This window comes from Ailuropoda melanoleuca, chromosome 7 (genome assembly GCF_002007445.2).
Source record: "Ailuropoda melanoleuca isolate Jingjing chromosome 7, ASM200744v2, whole genome shotgun sequence".
Lineage (NCBI taxonomy): Eukaryota > Metazoa > Chordata > Mammalia > Carnivora > Ursidae > Ailuropoda > Ailuropoda melanoleuca.
The window spans coordinates 119,660,865-119,679,547 of NC_048224.1; the positions used below are offsets into that span (position 1 = coordinate 119,660,865).

The 18,683-nt window shown below is 35.7% G+C and overlaps 2 pseudogenes; both read right to left on the bottom strand.

Moving 5' to 3' along the window:
• Positions 1-12,008, bottom strand: part of LOC100468932 — a 59,268-nt pseudogene extending 47,260 nt beyond the window's left edge.
• Positions 12,009-16,002: 3,994 nt separating this feature from the next.
• Positions 16,003-16,493, bottom strand: LOC100469183 (annotated as a pseudogene).
• Positions 16,494-18,683: the final 2,190 nt, after the last annotated feature.

Genomic DNA, 18,683 nt, shown 5'->3' on the forward strand with positions numbered 1-18,683 from the left:
TTTTTTTTTTTTTTTTTTTTTTTTTAGGGTTAGAGAGATTCCAGCCTGTTTCAGCGCCAATGGAAAAGATACATAGTAGGATGTAATATACAGAAAAGTGATTGATCTGGCCAAGAGGAGGTAGGAGCTGCTGAATGCAGAATTTCTTTGTTCCTGAGAAGAAGTACAAAAGAGGGGCAGGTACATATCCTAAAAGTGAATGTTTAAAACACTTCAAAGTCCTTTCTAAATGTTCATACAGATTAACTCACTCAATCCATAGCCATACAAAGTGGAAACACTGATAACTCCATTTCATAGATGAGAGATTAAGTAAATTAGCAAAAGCCAGTTTTATAGGTAATGGAACCAGGAATCAAACCTGGAAAGACTGACTCCAGCACCAAGCGGTTAGCCATTACCCTATTATTACCCTATATTATCTCTCTATCTGGTCTTACCATTTTCCAGCTAATTTGTGAGAACTCTGAGGGAAGCCTGTCTGCCTCATGACCTCCACTGGCTTTCAATAAAGACAAATTTAATCTTTGAATTGAAATACATATTCCAATATTTTAGATAAACAAAAGTTTAGAGGAGATGAGCAATGACCTCAATTTTATTTAGAGTAAATGGAAAAGACCAAATTTGAACCCAAATCTGTCTAAATTTAAAGCCATTGACCTTTTCCCTTGCCAAGATGAATGATTTTCAAGTTCTCATGGTTGAAAGCTGCTCTCCTGCTGATCGCAGTTACTCCAAGATTGATCTCTTAACCCTGCTTTAAAAGAAAGCTTTTCCTCCAAGTGTTTGAGTTTCTTCCAGGTTTTTCCTTGTGGTTGAGTTCCAATTTCAGAGCGTTGTGGTCTGAGAATATGCAGGGGATAATTTCAATCTTTTGGTATTGGCTGAGACCTGTTTTGTGTCCCAGAGCATGATCTATTCTTGAGAATGTTCCATGGGCATTTGAATAGAATGAGTATTCTTTGGTTCTGGGGTGTAGTGTTCTATATATATCTATGAGGTCCAACTCGTCGAGTATGGCATTCAAAGCCTTTGATTCTTTGCTTAGTTTTTGCCAGGGTGTTCTGTCTATTTCTGATAGTGGGGTGTTGAGGTCCCCTACTATTACTGTGTTCTTATCTATATGTCTCTTTATTTTGGTTAAGAGTTGGCTTGTGTATCTTGCTGCTCCCCTGTTGGGGGCATATATATTAATAATTGTCATATCCACTTGTTGAATACTTCCTTTAAGAATAATATAGTGCCCTTCTGTATCTCTCTCTATGGCCTCTAGTTTAAAATCCAGTCTATCTGATATGAGAATTGCTACTCCAGCTTTCTTTTGAGGTCCATTTGCGTGGAAGATGGTACTCCATCCCCTTACTCTAAGTCTGAATGCATCTTTGGGTTCAAAATGAGTCTCTTGTAGACAGCAAATGGATGGGTCATGTCTTTTTATCCAATCTGCAACCCTGTGGCGTTTTATGGGAGAGTTTAAGCCATTTAGATTGATAGAGATTATTGACAGATATGATTTTAATGATGCCATTTCTCTTTAAAGTCTTTGTATCGGTTGTGACTTGCTGCTCTGTATCACTCTTGGGGCCTTTTTACCTTTATAGAGCCCCCCTTAATATCTCCTGTAGGGCTGGTTTCGTGGTTACGAAATTGGTTAATGATTGGCGATTTTGGAACGTCTTTATTTCTCCATCAATTCTGAATGACAGCTTTGCTGGATAAAGGATCCTTGGCTGCATGTTTTTCTCTGAAAGAGCTTTAAAAATGCCCCCCCAAGCCTTTCTCTCATTCCAGGTCTCTGTAGACAGGTCTGACGTAATCCTGATACCTTTGCCTTGGTACGTGAGAAATTTCTTTGCCCTGGCCGCTTTCAATACTGTATCCTTGGATCTAATATTTGCGAATTGCACTATGACATGCCGTGGCGTAGGTTTGTCCTGGTTGAGCTTGGATGGGGTCCTCTCTGCCTCTTGGACACGAATGCTTGTTTCCCTTGCTAGATTAGGGAAGTTTTCAGCTACAATTTGTTCAAATATCTCTTCTAGACCTCTGTTTTTCTCCACCCCTTCAGGGATGCCGATGATTCTGACATTGGATCGTTTCATAGAGTCAGTAATCTCCCGTAATCTACATTCGTGGGCGTGGATTTTTTTAAGACCAGCTTCTATTTTCGTTTTTTCTTCTACTAACCCATCCTCCAATTCGCTAACGCGTTCCTCTGCCTCGGTGACCCTGGCCGTCAGAGCCTCTANTTTTTTCCCCCTTTTCCCCTCTAGAGCCTACTACAGTAATTCAAATTTGTTGCCCTCATCAGTGCTCCCTAGTACCCCATACCTACTTCAATCACAGCACACATCTTTGCATTATAATCATCTGGTTAATTACGGAACAAGATAACTGTTAAGGCCTTTCTTTCTTCCTTTCTTTTTTAAATGAGAAAGGCTACCGGCTGCTAAAAAGTAGTCTTGCTGAAAATAACCTGGAGCAGGTCTTGTAGATTATCAAACATTACTTATTTCGGTGTTTCAGCTTTACGAAGACATTGGATAGATTGTGTATGAAGTCCTAGGACTTTGACAAAATCAAAGTCTTGGATTTGCCTTGAATTGCTGTAATCTGAGATCCAATGTTACAGCAACATTCTGTGTGGGGAAAGGGTGCCATGTCTCATGTTCTTTGGTAAAGAAAGCCCCCCAAGTACACGAGAGGACGTTAACAGGTTAGGTAGTATAGTCTGAGCTGGTCAGGGGGAGGCTTGCTGATTCTTGGGGGGATCTTAGTCTCTATCTAAGGCTAGAACGAACACTTTGAGGCTCACGGATTATATTTGGCAGGTAATTGCTGAACATGGGGAAAGGCGATGAAAAATATCTGAAGTAGTCCTTACTCAGAGTGAGCAGCAGTGAACAGGTTTCATCTTCTTTACTGGGCAGGACCGGGTCTAGAAAATGTGTACTCTTTGGCAGTACGAAACCTTGACAAACCTCTGATTGTCTTATCCTGGCCCTGAAAGCTGCACCCCCACTCCCTAGCTACCAACTGACCCAAGTTTCTTGGACTAGCCTGGGGCAGGACATTTTAAGAGCTAAAGGAGGGGTTACTTGGGAAAATAAGGATCATTGCCAGTTTGTTAGGTAATAAATAGGGCAAAAGGATTTTCTTTTGCTAACTCCTACTCCAGCGTGCAGAGCCCCTGTTGATTTATTTTGCCGCTCCCCTATTGCAAACGTCTGCTCCCAGTGGGACTTAATTGTATATTTAATACGAAAGGCAGAAAGAAGCGTGGTATATGCATTTTTACTTCGGGTGGTAGGCTCACAGGGCTCTATCTCTCAGCGACTGCAATAGCTATTTCGTGGGACTTGCAGCACGATGCTAGGAATGTTGCAGATACCACCTCACTTAATACTCCCACTACTCTATATGACAGGAACCTGCCATTTGTTAAAACTTGAGACTTAGGCCTTAAACTACATGGCCAGCATCACATAATTAGATGTTGATAAAATCGGTATTGAATCAGACTTAAAATACAAGTAATATAGTTACAGAAACTGTACTATTAATCCTAAAAATAATTTTGTGCCTTGTCAAAGGGACTAGGCTGAAACTATTTTAAGTGGATTCTGTGTAAAGTAAAATTTCCTTCACTAGCAATCGTTTAAGCATAAAAACCTTGTATTTTCTCACAGGTAAATTATATTTTGGACACAGAATAAAGACGAGTTAGGAAATGAATACTAAAATTTCAACATTGCTTCAGAGCTGCGGTTTTTGAAAATATATTTAGTAACTTCAATAACCTATTTTTGATTTTGTGTCAATAATTTTAGAAGAGACACTATTGTTATAAATTGTGTAATTTGAAAATTAATCTTAGCCCGTAGTGAACAAACGTTTATTGAGTTTTTCTTCAAGGAGTACAACATGATTTAACTCTTTCCATGGCCTCTCTTTCCTAAGCCATACACACAAAAGTGGAGGAATTACAAAAATAAAAATTGGATGGTAGCATGGAAGTCTGCCCTGAATTGAACCAAAATAATAAAATATTCTTTGTATAAGGTCTAAAGATGTTTTATACACACCTCCTCCCCAACACCCTACCTCAACGTTCCTTCTTTTCCCTCCCTCTCATACATAAGGTATGTGGTCCCATACAGTGGATGTATCCTTGCAGAAGTCAATCAGCTGCTGTCATATCTTCCTGCATTTCCAGGATTAGAGCATGTCACCAGGAAGATTATTGATAACTGAAAATTATAAATCAGACTGAGATAGGGGAAAATTAATTAGACATGAATCAATAGTCCCTTAGAAATTACACAGCTTTTCCTTTACAGTTTTTTTCCTTTTCGTCTCTGTCCAATCCTTCAGGCCTTCCCCTTTCTCCTTTATTAAGCACTGAATCCTGAGTAGGCTGGAGCCACTGTCATAGGTGCTTATCTCTGGAGGGGTTCAGGTTTAGTGGAGAAGGACAACATATAAGCCAATACACTGCAAAAGAGGAGAAAGTGTTGTACGTAAAGATACGTAAAGAAACTATCGCACAGTGGATTTTCATTGTACCTCCCTCCTAGCATTTCAGATAAGGTGGTGTTATTCTAAATTAGCATTGTTTGACGATTGAGCACTTACAAAAAGAAATAGAAGGCTGTGATTTTAATTCAAACTGCCATTTAAATTGTTGTATTTTGGATTCTAGGGTCTAAGAGCTAAATTTCATCACCTTCCAAATTGGAAGCAGGCGATTTGATCAGGCAAATCCAAGGAAGAAGTTTAAAAAAATCTTTTTTTTAATAAAAATACCGTGACCTATTTTTCCATTTCAATGATTATCCTAATGGAGAAATTTTGATGATGTTTAATAAATTCCATTACCAACATTTACACAGCACTATATATCTATGATGACATTCTTTCTGAAACATTTTAAAGTGATTTAAATAATTTGATATTTTCAGTAAAGTTTAGTTATTTCAAAGCATTCTGAAAGCATGTTTATAGCAAATTAGTGAAGACTAATTCCAACTAGGATCACCAGTCTCCTAATGATCAATTCTGCGTGCTTCCCATTGTCCTATTATTAGGCCAATACTAGAGTTTTTTGATTTTCATATTATTTTTGACATAGCGCCATATGTAATAGTTTGCCTTCACTGGGTGGCTTAAACAATAGAAATTTATTGTCTCACCATTCAAAGGTGTCGACAAGTTTGGTTCCTTCTGAAGGGTGTAAGGGAAGGATGTGTTCTAGGTCTTTCTTCTTGGCTTGTAGATGGACGTCTTCATGTACACATGTTCCCCTATATGTGTGCCTGTGCAGAAATTTCCACGTCTTAAAAGGATACCAATCATATATGATTAGGGCCTACTCTATAGATCTCTTGTTAACTAATTACATCCCCAACATCCTATTTCCAAAAAAGGTCATTTTCTGAGGTATTGAGAGTTAAAACTTCAACACATAATTTTTTTGAGGGGGGTGCCCTGTGTAACCCATAACACCATCAAGTTTTGTAATTCAGTCCTTCTTTTAAAAAATGTGGGAATATTAAAAATAATGTCCTGATCTTTGGATCTTTGGTTTCTCATTAACAAACGGACAACAAATGAACATTTTTATAGACAAAGTATACTTTTGACCATCTGTAAAAGATCAGAAGGCATTTTTTTTTCCTACAGTCTTCCTTGTATACACGTGGACATGAGTAGTTTAGACCTGATGGTTTAAAATTCAGTATAGGGGCACCTGGGTAGCGTAGTCGTTAGTCGTCTGCCTTCAGCTCAGGGCGTGATCCTGGCATTCCGGGATCGAGTCCCACATCGGGCTCCTCCACTGGGAGCCTGCTTCTTCCTCTCCCACTCCCCTGCTGTGTTCCCTCTCTCGCTGGCTGTCTCTCTGTCACATAAATAAATAAAATCTTAAAAAAAAAAAAAAAGTCAGTATAATACCAAAAGGGTCTCATTTTGTTATGCTTTGTGTCTAGATGTAGGGGGAAGAGAGGTAGCGGTAGAGGGGGTTATCATGTGTTTGCTGATTGAACAAATTGTCCCTTTTTTAAAGTAGTTTCCACACCCAACATGGAGCCCAATATAGGGCTTGAACTCAGGACCTGAGATCCAGATGTAAGCTGAGATCAAGAGTCCGACGCTCAACCAACTGAGCCACCCAGGTGCCCAACAAATTACTTTGCAGTTAGTTTTGACTCTTGCAGATTATTTCCAAGATTATTCCCAGATTATTATCTTCAGAGTGTTCTATATGGAATATTTTGCTTTTTCTCACCCCACCCGACCCCCAAAGTCAGAAATTGTGCACTACATAAATATAAAACAAATAATAATTTTGGGTATTCAGGCACTTCTAGTTATTTTTGGTGTTTCTACCATATTGACTTTATCACCCAAGTTTGTAGAAAATTTTATCTTTGACAATGTATCTTTCAGGATGGAGGTTGAAGATATGAAAAGGCCAAGTGGAAGAAATGAGAGGTGGCAAGGGCCCTGGAGCATGAACCAGGGCTGGAGCTGTTTCTGCCCTCGCCTGACTTGCTGAGAAAGGCAGCTTTGTTCAGTGACTGATGTTGGGCCCAGCATCTCTTCTTCCTCCCACTTTATGACTCTTAACATTTTGTTTATAATTGCATTCAATATTATTTTTAAATCTTCTTTTATTTATTTCTAAATTCAATGTCTCTATGATCCCTTTTTCTTATAACTGTTTTCCTTTATATGTAAAATATTTCAGAAAGCAGTCTTTATTACAACTTAATTAAACTAAAATTAAGACAAAGTACAAAATTAAAACATTTTCCCAGACTGTTCAGTGTGGCATGTAGGCTTCATGCTGACCTTAATTCAATGTATTTAAAATTAAGCGCAGGCTTTATGCCTGGACCTTATGTAATTTCAGAGCTGAACGTGGGTAATGTAACATAGATTGATTTGAACTCATGTTCTCAGGTTATAGGTCCTGTCAGGGATGAGATTGAAACCTTACACATTCACTGCTTTTACTATGGGCTAATTGCTGAAACTCTCCAGATTTCAGTTCTCTTACCTGCAATATAAAGATAATAATGACTACCTCATAAGTTTGTGCAGGAATTAAGAGAGATGACAAATGTAAAGTGCCTGGAATGTTGTTTGTTTTCTGGAAGTGCTTAATAAGACCATCACCGTTATTGTGTAAACAAAAGTCCCAAAAGTCGTTCTATCTTCTCAATACAAACCATCTAAGAACATTTTCTTTAGTAAGACAGTTTATACCACCTCCAGGCATATATAAATTATCTTGTTAAATTTCATTTTCATTCCAAAGGCCTGATCTTAGCTTGCTTTCCTAAAAACCTTGTGTGTATTTTTCAATACTTGTGAGTATTTTTCTCTCTGAGCCTCAGTTTACACATCTATAAAAATAATCATGTCTAACAAGACTATTAGGACTGGTTTTGAAAATTAAATTATAAAGCATTATATATATATATATATATACACACACACACACATATATATATAATGCCTTGATGGCCATTTTGTACCAATATCGTCAAAATATCATGTTATCAAAATGGAGTTCAAGCGACAGATGCAGCCAAACTTACCCAGAAATACTGAGAAAAATGTATGTGCCTACCTAGCTAGCAAGCATTAATTAATAGATCAGTGGGAACTCTCTACCAATCACTGATTTCATCAGGTGTTATTCTAGAACATTTGACCCAAGTTAGCATTACAATTGAAACTTTGTGTGCTTATCTATATAATTATGAACATTTCAAGGTTAATTTCTCCAAAATTACATTTCATCTCTCATATATATATATATATATATATATATATATTTATTTATTTTAATGTATAAAAGCTTACCAAGCAAAATGGGACACACATTTGAGCCTTGTCCAACTTTACATATGAGGCTTGGAACTTGAGTCACTGATGTGTACTTTAGCCTTATATGTATAAACATGAGGCTTATTATCATTTTAAATATAGATTCTGTTGTGTTTTTAATAGTCAATAGTGTACATGAAGTCATTTTTATTATAGACCGAGACTCTGGAGAGCATAAATTCTTTCCTAAAAACTAGAAAATCAAATTTGCTTTCTGAGTATAAGTGCTATTAAATATATCTTTCTTTTTCATATATGGTTTGTGTTAGTTTGTAAAACCTTATCGACAGTTCTAAAATAGCATTTCTAAGGTATAGACATACTCAGTGATCCTTGAAGATAAGCTGTGATTGATGCAGGAATTAAATGCAGAAATATCTAGTAAATATTCATGAAAAATGATTATGTATTTACATTTACTTTATTGACCTGTGTAATGCTTTTTATTGAGCAAGAATGAAGTTTTTCAGGTTTCAAAAAGAAGGATTAAAAACTGGAATAAAATATGGTTTATTTATGATACATATATATATCAGAATTATATATATAGTATAAAAACTATGAGAATCCAGGAGATTTCAGAACAAAAAATGGGGAACCAGCTCATGGTAAGAGTATAAAGGTAAGAACAAGACTTGGTAGATATTAACAAAGGAAAAGAGATATAGTTTAGACGGCTTATAAAATTAGGTCAATTCTTTTGTTAATTGCTTTTTCTTTTAAAAGGTCTTGGGAGACTTTAATATAATAGTTATTTTAAGAATAAAATACCTTTCTTCTCCCATTCTCATATTTGATCATTAAAATTTTTACTATCAAGGGAAACTTACCATATTGCACTTTGAATCAGCTAAATTATATGAACAAATTATCTGTAACAAAGAGCTCATGTTTCTAGACATAATATCTGTCATGTTAATGAATTCCAAAATAAGAGATGATTTGGAATATATATTATATGCTACTTATTTTCTTTTGTTTTTCAGTGGTCTGCATGGGCTATTAGGATACTTAGGTCCAAAAATGGAATGACTCATTTTGGAATTTACCAAAACATGTTTAATTGACATGCTGAAGGAGAGTATTAATCTTCTGCTAAGATTATTAAGAATAAATATTAATGATAACCATGAGGAAACAAATATATATGTTTATATTTGTATCTTCTCAGAGATACCACATATAACAACATTTAGTATTAAAGATATAATGTCTATCGTGAAAACCCATATTGTGGTATCATAATAATGAAGAAATAAAAAGATTCAAAATAACTAAATCTGTATATGGTATCTATCTTTAACTTTACTAAATTATAATTCATATTATGTGTTTAGTAATATATCTGCTTTAAGTCATTCCTCACTTCCAGGATTTAATCTGCATGCTGGCAGGGACTCTACTTGTCTTATCCTCTATTGCGTATCCCGATCACATAGATGAGGACCTGTCACTAGGTCAATATGCAAGACATGGCAATTGGTAATTAACATTCCCCTTGTTGCAAAATTAAACAAAAATTTATAGAATATCCTATATGAATAAGTTAACTGTTAATAAAACTCCTTGTTAGCATTAATTAAAACTTTAATAACCTTCAGTTATTTAGGAATATATATCATATTTTGTAATATATACATATTTTAAAATTTTAGCCATAAATTGCAGTACGTAGAAAAGGCATTTGGGGCACCGGGTGACTCAGTCAGTTAAGCGTCTGCCTTCCGCTCAGGTCATGATCCCAGGGTCCTGGGATTGAGCCCCATGTCAGGCTCCCTGATGAGTGAGGAGTCTGCTTCTCCCTCTTCCTCTGCCCCTCCCCCTGCTAGTGCACTGTCTCTCTCTCTCTCTCTCTCAAATAAATAAATAAAATCTTTCAAAAAGTGCATTTGGAATTAAAAATAGGATTTATTATTGACCTTAGACTTGGCTCATTTTGTGCCATGTCTCTTTTTTGGCTCCTGTTACTCCTCTTATTACAGATAATAGAAAATAACCTGGATATTTTCATCATGAAGGTGGCTTCTTTAGTTATTTTTGTCTTTTAAGTGACACATATTTTGTACTGTCTAAATGGGAATAGACTGTCTTAAGAATTAGTGAGTTCTTTTTACTGGAACTATAAAAAATAAAGCTGGTAAATATATAATTCTGTCCTGGATATGCTGAGAAAGGATTCATACATTAAATATGAAATGGTACAGAAAATGCTTTTCAAATTGTAGTGAATGAATTTCTAGGGATTCTTTCTGATGGCCAAGGGTCCTCTTTGGGAATGAAGGAAGAGCCAAGCAGACAATGCTCTGGGGCCTTCATTTATGTTGTAAGCAGGGCAGATCGATATTAACTACTTTAGGTATTCAGGTTCCATAAAGGATTTACCCTGAGGAAAGTAGTACATGGTTATTTAAGCTTAATAGCCACAGTATTAAAGACTCTTTGAGGTCCTTTTAAAGTGGTGGTCCCGTAATTTCACAGATACATAAGATAAAGGTATCGTTTGTTTGTCTACAGAAGCTATTATCACTTTCCTCTTTGAGTATATATTCCCCTCCTTGAAGGAGAATTATATTACCCCTCTCCAGTGAATCATAGAAAATGTAGGGCTTGATAACACTGTTAATTTTGAAGTAGTTTTGAAAATATCTACTTGGCTATATTCATAGAAATATTAAGTATCTGTACAGTAAACTATGTATAAGAATAAGTTATCAGGGGCGCCTGGGTGGCACAGCAGTTGAGCGTCTGCCTTCGGCTCAGGGTGTGATCCCAGCGTTATGGGATCGAGCCCCACATCAGGCTCCTCTGCTATGAGCCTGCTTCTTCCTCTCCCACTCCCCCTGCTTGTGTTCCCTCTCTCGCTGGCTGTCTCTATCTCTGTCAAATAAATAAATAAAATCTTTTAAAAAAATAAAAAATAAAAAGAAAGTTATCAAAAATGTATGTAGTCTTCAGTAAAACAGAAATATATATGCATATATTTGAAAATGAAAAAAAGATATTCTAAACAGGTAGTAAGGAATTTTAAAAAGGTAAAGTAACTACACAATACCTACCATTAAGATAATGTATGGAAATGCTATTCATTTTTAATAGTTGGTTTTTGAACAATTTCAAAATTATAGAAAAGTAGTAAGTATAACATAAAAACTTTTTTTCTTTTTCTTTTTTTTTTTTCTTTGAAGCACAGGGCTCATCACTGTATTCCTCTCCAACCACCCTCAGCCACCACGAAGATTTTTTTCTTAAAATGTTGAGAGTGTATTGCTAAGCTGGTACCCCATCAACCCCAAATTCTTTAATATATATCTTGTAATTATATACATGGCTCTCACATAACCACAATACAAAAGTCACAACCTGAAAATTAACACTGATATGCCATATCCATTCCGTCCTTAAACCCCACTCATATTTTGTGAGTTATCTTGACAATATCCTTTTTTTTTTTTTTGTAGCAAATTGATCAGGTTCAGAATCATTGGTGGCTTTCACTTGGCATGATTCTTGTTTCCTTCAAACTAGAATAGTTCTCTGTGTTTCCTTGAGTTTCATGATCTTAAAACTTTCGAAGTATAAGAAAATCATTTTGTAGACTGTTCCTCCATCTGCGTTTGTATGATGCTTCCTCATGATTATCTGTGCATGATTGTCCTTTCCAGGAAAACCACAGAAGCCGGCGCCTTAGTCGGTGGCACGTGATTTTTAGTTTTACCTGATACTGATGATGATCACTGGTCAATTAAGGCAGTATCCGCAGCGTTCTCCATTGTAGAGTTACTCTTTTCTTCCTTTTACAATTGACAAATATTTTGTAGATGGGTACATTGAAACAATGTAAATAGCCTCGCTCCTCATCTAACTTTTGACTTATTCTACTTGTTTATTTATGTCAATATGAACTCATGATTATTACTTTATTCAATGAGTTAAAATTAATTAATATTATTTATGTGGCCAGAAGAAGAGCCCCTTTACCCTTATCACAGTGTGTGAGCTCTCAGCCTAGTCAGGTTCCATCACCCAGCTCTGGTAACTCACTCTAGTCCTCTGTGCCTCTCCAGCTCACATGCATGAGTCCACATGCCTTCATCACTGGGCCACTTCATAGTTCTAGGACTGAATTGCTTAGAATGGTAAAGGGAAAGATGGGGGAAAAAGAGGAAAAGAAAAAATATTTTTACCTCTATTATTTAAAATGCTGGGACTCCTGGGTGGCTTAGTTGGTTAAGCATCTGCTTTTGGCTCAGGTCATGATCCCAGGGTCCTGGGATCAAGTCCTGCATGGGGCTTCTTGCTCAGTGGGGGGCCTGCTTCTTCCTCTGTCCCTGCTTGAGCTGGCTCTCTATTTCTCTCACTCTGACAAATAAATAAATAAAATCTTTAAAAAATAATTTTAAAAGTAATAATAAAATGCTATTTTGTTACTGATTTAGAAAGTTAAATACTTTTTCATGTTTTCATGTTCTTTTAGAAACCCATGATTACAGTGATGGTGGTGGTGGTGGTGTGTCTGTAGGTGTGTGCATTTTCTCCCAATGAGTAGGCGTGTTGCAATTACAAATATTCTCTTACTAAGATTTATAGAAAACTAAAATTTGAAAAAAAATAGAAAAATACCATTGTGCAGTCAAATCTGAAATATCAGCTATCTACCTACTGCTCCTTTGGTAATAGAACCCTATTCCCACTCATAGTCTAAAAACATTAGAATCATCTTTGAATTCTCTCTTTCCTTTATCTCCTACAAAATTCTGTTGGTTTCGTATTTGCAGTATTTTACTTTTGCTTCTTCATTTACTTTATGTGTTCTCCTTTTCATCCTTCTTTCCCCTAGTTTGCCACAATGCCTCAAAACTGGTCTTCCTCCTACAACCTTTATGACTTGATCCTACAATGGGCTGCAAAATTACTATCTTCTGCCCCCCATTGCCAAGAAAAGAAAGGCATTCAACAACTTCTCTTTTCTAACCTACCTTTTCAATCTTTTCTTTTCCACTCTTTTCTTTTAAAATGGGTCACTCCAGCCAAAGAAAAGACGTATTGTTCCTTTTGGAAACTCTTGGATTTCCAGATCTGTACCTTTTCGTTTTCTTTTGCACATGGCACTCTTTTTTAATGCTCCATTCACTCAGCTGTTCCCTAATACTTAAAGCCCAGGTCAAATGTAGCCTCCTCTATGACATATTACATGACTTCCTTGGGTCATCCAGCCACATCTTTGTAACCAAATTACATATATCATTTCACACCATGTGTTTTATTTTTTTAAATTTATCCACCACTTTAGGGGCGCCTGGGTGGTGCAGTCGTTAAGCGTCTGCCTTCGGCTCAGGGCGTGATCCCAGCATTCTGGGATCAAGCCCCATGTCAGGCTCTTCTGCTGGGAGCCTGCTTCTTCCTCTCCCACTCCCCCTGCTTGTGTTCCCTCTCTTGCTGGCTGTCTCTCTCTGTCAAATTAAATAAAATCTTTAAAAAAAATTTATCAACCACTTTACATTTACAATGTGTCAAACACTATTTTAAGCACTTTACAAATACTGATTGAATTCTCAAAACAACCTTATCATGTAGGTATTATTGTTAATCTAAATCTTAACTGATTAAATAGGTTGTTTTAGCTTAGACTGGCAAAAGCCCAGCTATATAAATCGGGGAATGTTATCCCTATTTATAAATGGGGAAACTGAAATTCAGGCAAATTGGCTACATTGGCCAGGATCACACGTTTATAATAAACACATCTTGGATTTTAACTCATTTTCTGACTCTCAACTCTAAGAGCTTCACTTTGCCCTCTCAACTCTCACATTTACTCCACAAGGGAATAAAATGAAGGAAGAACTGTGTTCTCACATGCCCTCCTCAAGTTAGCCTTTGGGAAACAAAGATCAGAGCATGAACAATGGATTAGCAGCCAAGGAAAACATTTCACCATGTTCATGGAAGAAAATGTAGTCTCTATAGAGTATAAAGACGTGAAACTGTCTTGCCTCCCCACACTGAACATCAGGTCTGTAACAAACAGACAAGTGACAGACGTCAATGAGAAGCTTGAACAAACATTTTCTATACCACTGAGCATATTAGAGGCTTAAAAGCAGTGAAAATAAGTTATATCCAAAATAATGATGAAAGTAGCTATGAAGATGTGATTGGTTGCATCATCTTTTTCTCAGAATTTTATCTAACAAGTCAATTTAATTGCTGAACAGGGAATACTTCAGCACTTCCTCAAGATTATCTTTGGAAAAAGAAAAAGCATACCCAGGCAAATCAATTTAATTGTTAAAGAAGAATGAGAAAGGAAACTACACAAACAATGAAGCAAGAACAATGGACTTGAGTAGTAAACTTTATAAACTTAATAGCTGTCACAATTGAAAAAATAAAATTAAGGTTGTGGCTCAAGAGATTTTTAAGAACGCAATATCAAACTTTTACAAGTATTAAATATAATTTAACACTTCATCAGTAGTAGTTATTTTTAGCATAGATTCTACCCAAAGGCAGGGGTTCCTGACACACTCCCATTAGAAACACTTCTCTCTGTAGAGGTAAATCTCAACGTGAAAGAGTGGCTAGAATCAGTTATTGTATATTATATCTTCAATGGAAAGAGATAGGCATTACATTTCTATTTACCTTTTATCTATCTTTAAACTTGAAAAAAAACCACATTTTATATTTCTTTGGGAAAGAAGCCTTCTTTGATCCTGAACAACCTTACTCTCAAATCTAACCTAAGTTAGATTATCCCACGCTCACACGGTCCCTTTTACACAATGAGGGTGTTTCCTCATTTTTGCTGCCCAAACATACAATATTGATTATTTTTGTACCTATATTGTGATGAACATGAGCAAAAATATACATAATTTTTCAATAGGTGGAACTGCAAGGACGAAGAATTTGACCATTTCAAAATTTTGTAGATAGTAAAAATGCCTTTTAAAATATATTTCCTTAATTTATAGTCTACTCAAGTGCATAAAAGTGCCCATTTTAAACTCTCTCAACAATATTAAATAAGATATGATCACATTTTTACTTTTAAAGGTCTATTGGATGAACACTTATATCTCTAATATCTCATATTGCTTTAAATTCTATTCCCTAGATTATGAATTAAATTAAATATTTTAAGAATATTTACCATCAAATTATATTTCTTCTTTGAAGAAGTGGTTGTTTATATATTGTACTCACTCTTGCTTTGGATTACCTGTCTTTTTCATTATTTTTCAAGCTACCTTTGTAATTTCTAGACATTTCTATTTTTAATTTACATATACTACAATTATTTTCTGACTTTTTAAAGAAAGATAACTATATGTTGTGCCAAAAGAGGTGGTTTTATCTTTTTCATTATCATATTTATGTTCCTTAGTCATTTTTCTTGTCCTTTCATTTGTTGAGTAAATTGGGTGTATAACTGCTTGAAACCATAATGTCAAATGGGCACTGCTTATAGAGTTTGTATTTGGCATACTTGGGGATTAAAAGAAGTCATTATACCATAATTAAAAGTGGGTTTTCAGAAGTGATACAGTTTCTCAAGAGTGTGATGGAGAAATATATTTTACTGAACAGTCATTAGGTGAGGTAGGGAGTCTGTAATCTAATGACTTTCAGTTTATAGAATTCACCACTCCCCCTAAATCTTGCAATTTGTATGTGTAAACTTCAGAAAAATCTATTTCAAAATGGAATTTTAGTATAAAGCATTAGTTCTTAAAGTTTCTTTTTAAATGACATTGAGAATTCTTGTAGAGTTTTCTGGGTCCCGATGTTACTTTGAACATTCCATTAAAAAGTTTACAGCAAACTTTTGATGAATAATTTTAGGATATAGATTATTCTTACATGAATCAATGATTTCATTAGGAATTGCAAAACGGTTAATTTCTAATTCTGAATTTCTACATGAATTATCATCACCTATATGATTATTTCAAGTATAGTTAATTTAAGAATGTCATGATAAACACCTGATCTTTTCCTTTTACTTAAAAAATTTATTTTCTTTGGGGTATTTATTTATGTATTTATTTGGAGGGCTGTCAAATGATCCTTTATTGAAATTATTTTCCTGCATAGCTCCTAACAATCTGGGCATTCCACTTCACCACAATTGATGTCATCTATGATGTCATGAGGGTGGCAGCCATCAACATTGCAGCCCACAGATTGGGCAGTCCCCAGGATCTCTTTAATGGTTCTAGAGAGTTCTCTGGGTAAAGATCGGTGCTGCATCTTTAGGGCAATGTTGACAATCTCATCAAAAGTGGTATTTCTGCTGTGCTTAATGTTTTTCTGCTTCTTTCTGCCTCTTGACAATTCCGTGAGGGCTTTGCTAATCGGGGCAGAGGCAGAAGGTACCACTTCAATCTGGGCCTGTCTGTTCTGGTGGTTAATCCTCAGACCCTTCCAATCACCAGTTGCCTTGGCAATGTCATCACCAAACGTTTTTGGAGACAGACCCAGGCGACCATCTTCCCAGCCAGGGCAGAAGTGGCACCGACTTCCCCCCTGGTGCGCCTCAGGTATATGACTTTCATCCGGTCCAGGTCGAAATTAGGCAACATGGTAGATGCACTGGTGTCGATTAACCAGATTACCGATGACCAAGGACAGAGGCACCTCCGCCACTCCCCAGCCAAAAGCCCTTTTTTTGGTATTAAAAAAATTTTATAGTAACTAGTTTGTGCTGCAAGCGATCTCGAATATTGATGGATGGGTTAGTTGCTTTCAAACCGTCTTTATGTACTCTTGCATTTTTACATATTTGATGTGTTTAATAATTATTGTTCTTTTTTGTTTAAATTATCTCATTTTAGGAAAGTGGGAGCTTCTTCCAATTGGTTTTTGTGTCTTTATGGACACAAATCTTGAGGTCTTATAACTTTCTTGTCTGATGGCACAAAAAGGTGTCCCAGGATCATTTCATGTATCTCCTGCCCCAGATTTAACCAACTGGATTTAACCACTTATACAAAGAGCTCTAGTTTCTTTTTTGGAAATGAGATTTAGAAACCATAATTTGGGTAATGGGGGATGAGGAGGGTTCATGTACTGCTTTTTTTTTTTTCCTAGATAGCTATAGAGAAAGTGTTTTAAAAGGGAAATTAATCTCAAGTGCATACTGGTATTTCCATTTCAAATAGGTTACAAAAACATTTCTTTATGTTTTTAGGACCAACCACAAGGTAAGTTATTTTAATTGGTGTCACATTGTTGTCATTCTCGAAAAAGTAATAGGAAAGACAGTAATTAAAGACAACAATGACAATCAAGTGTCGTCTGCAGACTACTGCACAATGAAGGCTATAGATATGAACTGTTTTTACTCTGAGAAATGTAACCAGGGGACAGTACTATATTACTATGCTAAGTCTAGATATTCCCTGGGTGAAGCCCAACTTTGCTCATATTATTAAAGGAATATTAAAAAGTAAATTTTTAAGCATAACTTTTGCCAGTATCTGTTTACAATTTCTGAAGATAAAAATGTGTACTTTTCAGTAATATACCCAAAGACTGTTACATTTTATATACACATAATGCCCTTTTCAAATTCTTTAAGCTACTGAATCCTCTGTTGAGCTGAATTTGTACATGAAAGCTCAATGTGTAAATGAATGAATGCAGAACAGCTCTGGTTGGGGAGGTTTTTATGTACATTTTGTTTCAATAAAGTTGCCTAGAGTTCTTTCGCTCAGAGAATCATATTACCAAAATCACTTAAAATAGAAAAATAAAATTAAAAATAATCCTTTGGTTTTGAAATTAGAATAACTGGGGTCTAACTTGGTCATTCCACTTTCTCGTTCTGTAAATCAGGAAAAAATTATTTAATCTATCAGAGACATGGCATCATTACATATAAATTGAGAATCTCAGAAAGTTTCGAAAGTACTTTATATACTGAATGTTACATATAAACAAAGATTGTAATTGTATACTGAATTTTCATTTTCATTGACTATATGTCCTATTTTTAATCCTGATGCCACAAGATTACTAACCTTCCCCTTCCTCATCCTCAAAAGAAAGCTGGCAGGATTGTCATATACACTTAGTTCCCAAGTGAATCTAAAACAATTGTGAATACATAGGGCTTCTGTCTTTCAGGTGAAAATGTGAGGCTTTATTGGTAGAAGATATGCACTCTCGCCACTGACTAACTCATTCTGCTGTAGTTATTGTGTAGGCTGGCGCAGTATTGTACCTACTGAGCGCAGTATTTAAGACCTAGGGTATTTCACACATTCCTATAAACTCATAACATCACTACGATCTTTGCAGCAAGCAGCATGTGCATAAGCTATTAAGAAAAATTTGACCCATGAGATGATTTTACCATCCAACATGATTTAAATCTTTGATAGTGGCTATATTTTACATGAGATAATAGAAGCAATGAAATCTCTTTCAGGATAATTTCACTCACAAGGCAATCTCACATTACAGACCTTGAAAAAAGACATTTTAGGGAGGTGTCCTTGTTAGCATTATTTTAAGTACATCCATGATACGGATTAGATGTCTGAATGTTTGGTTAATAAATAACACATTCAGAGACAATGTGGATCCTGGTTACTACTCACTGTTTTATGTCCACTCTCTTACTTGCTGCTACCACACATNAAAACAAAAAAAAAAAAAAAAAAAAAAAAGGAAGTAAAATTATCCTGATATAAATTTAAGGAGATTATTTTGGATGTTACATTTTGGAAAGGTGAGAAGAATGAAGGATCACAAACTGAAAGCTCAATAAATAT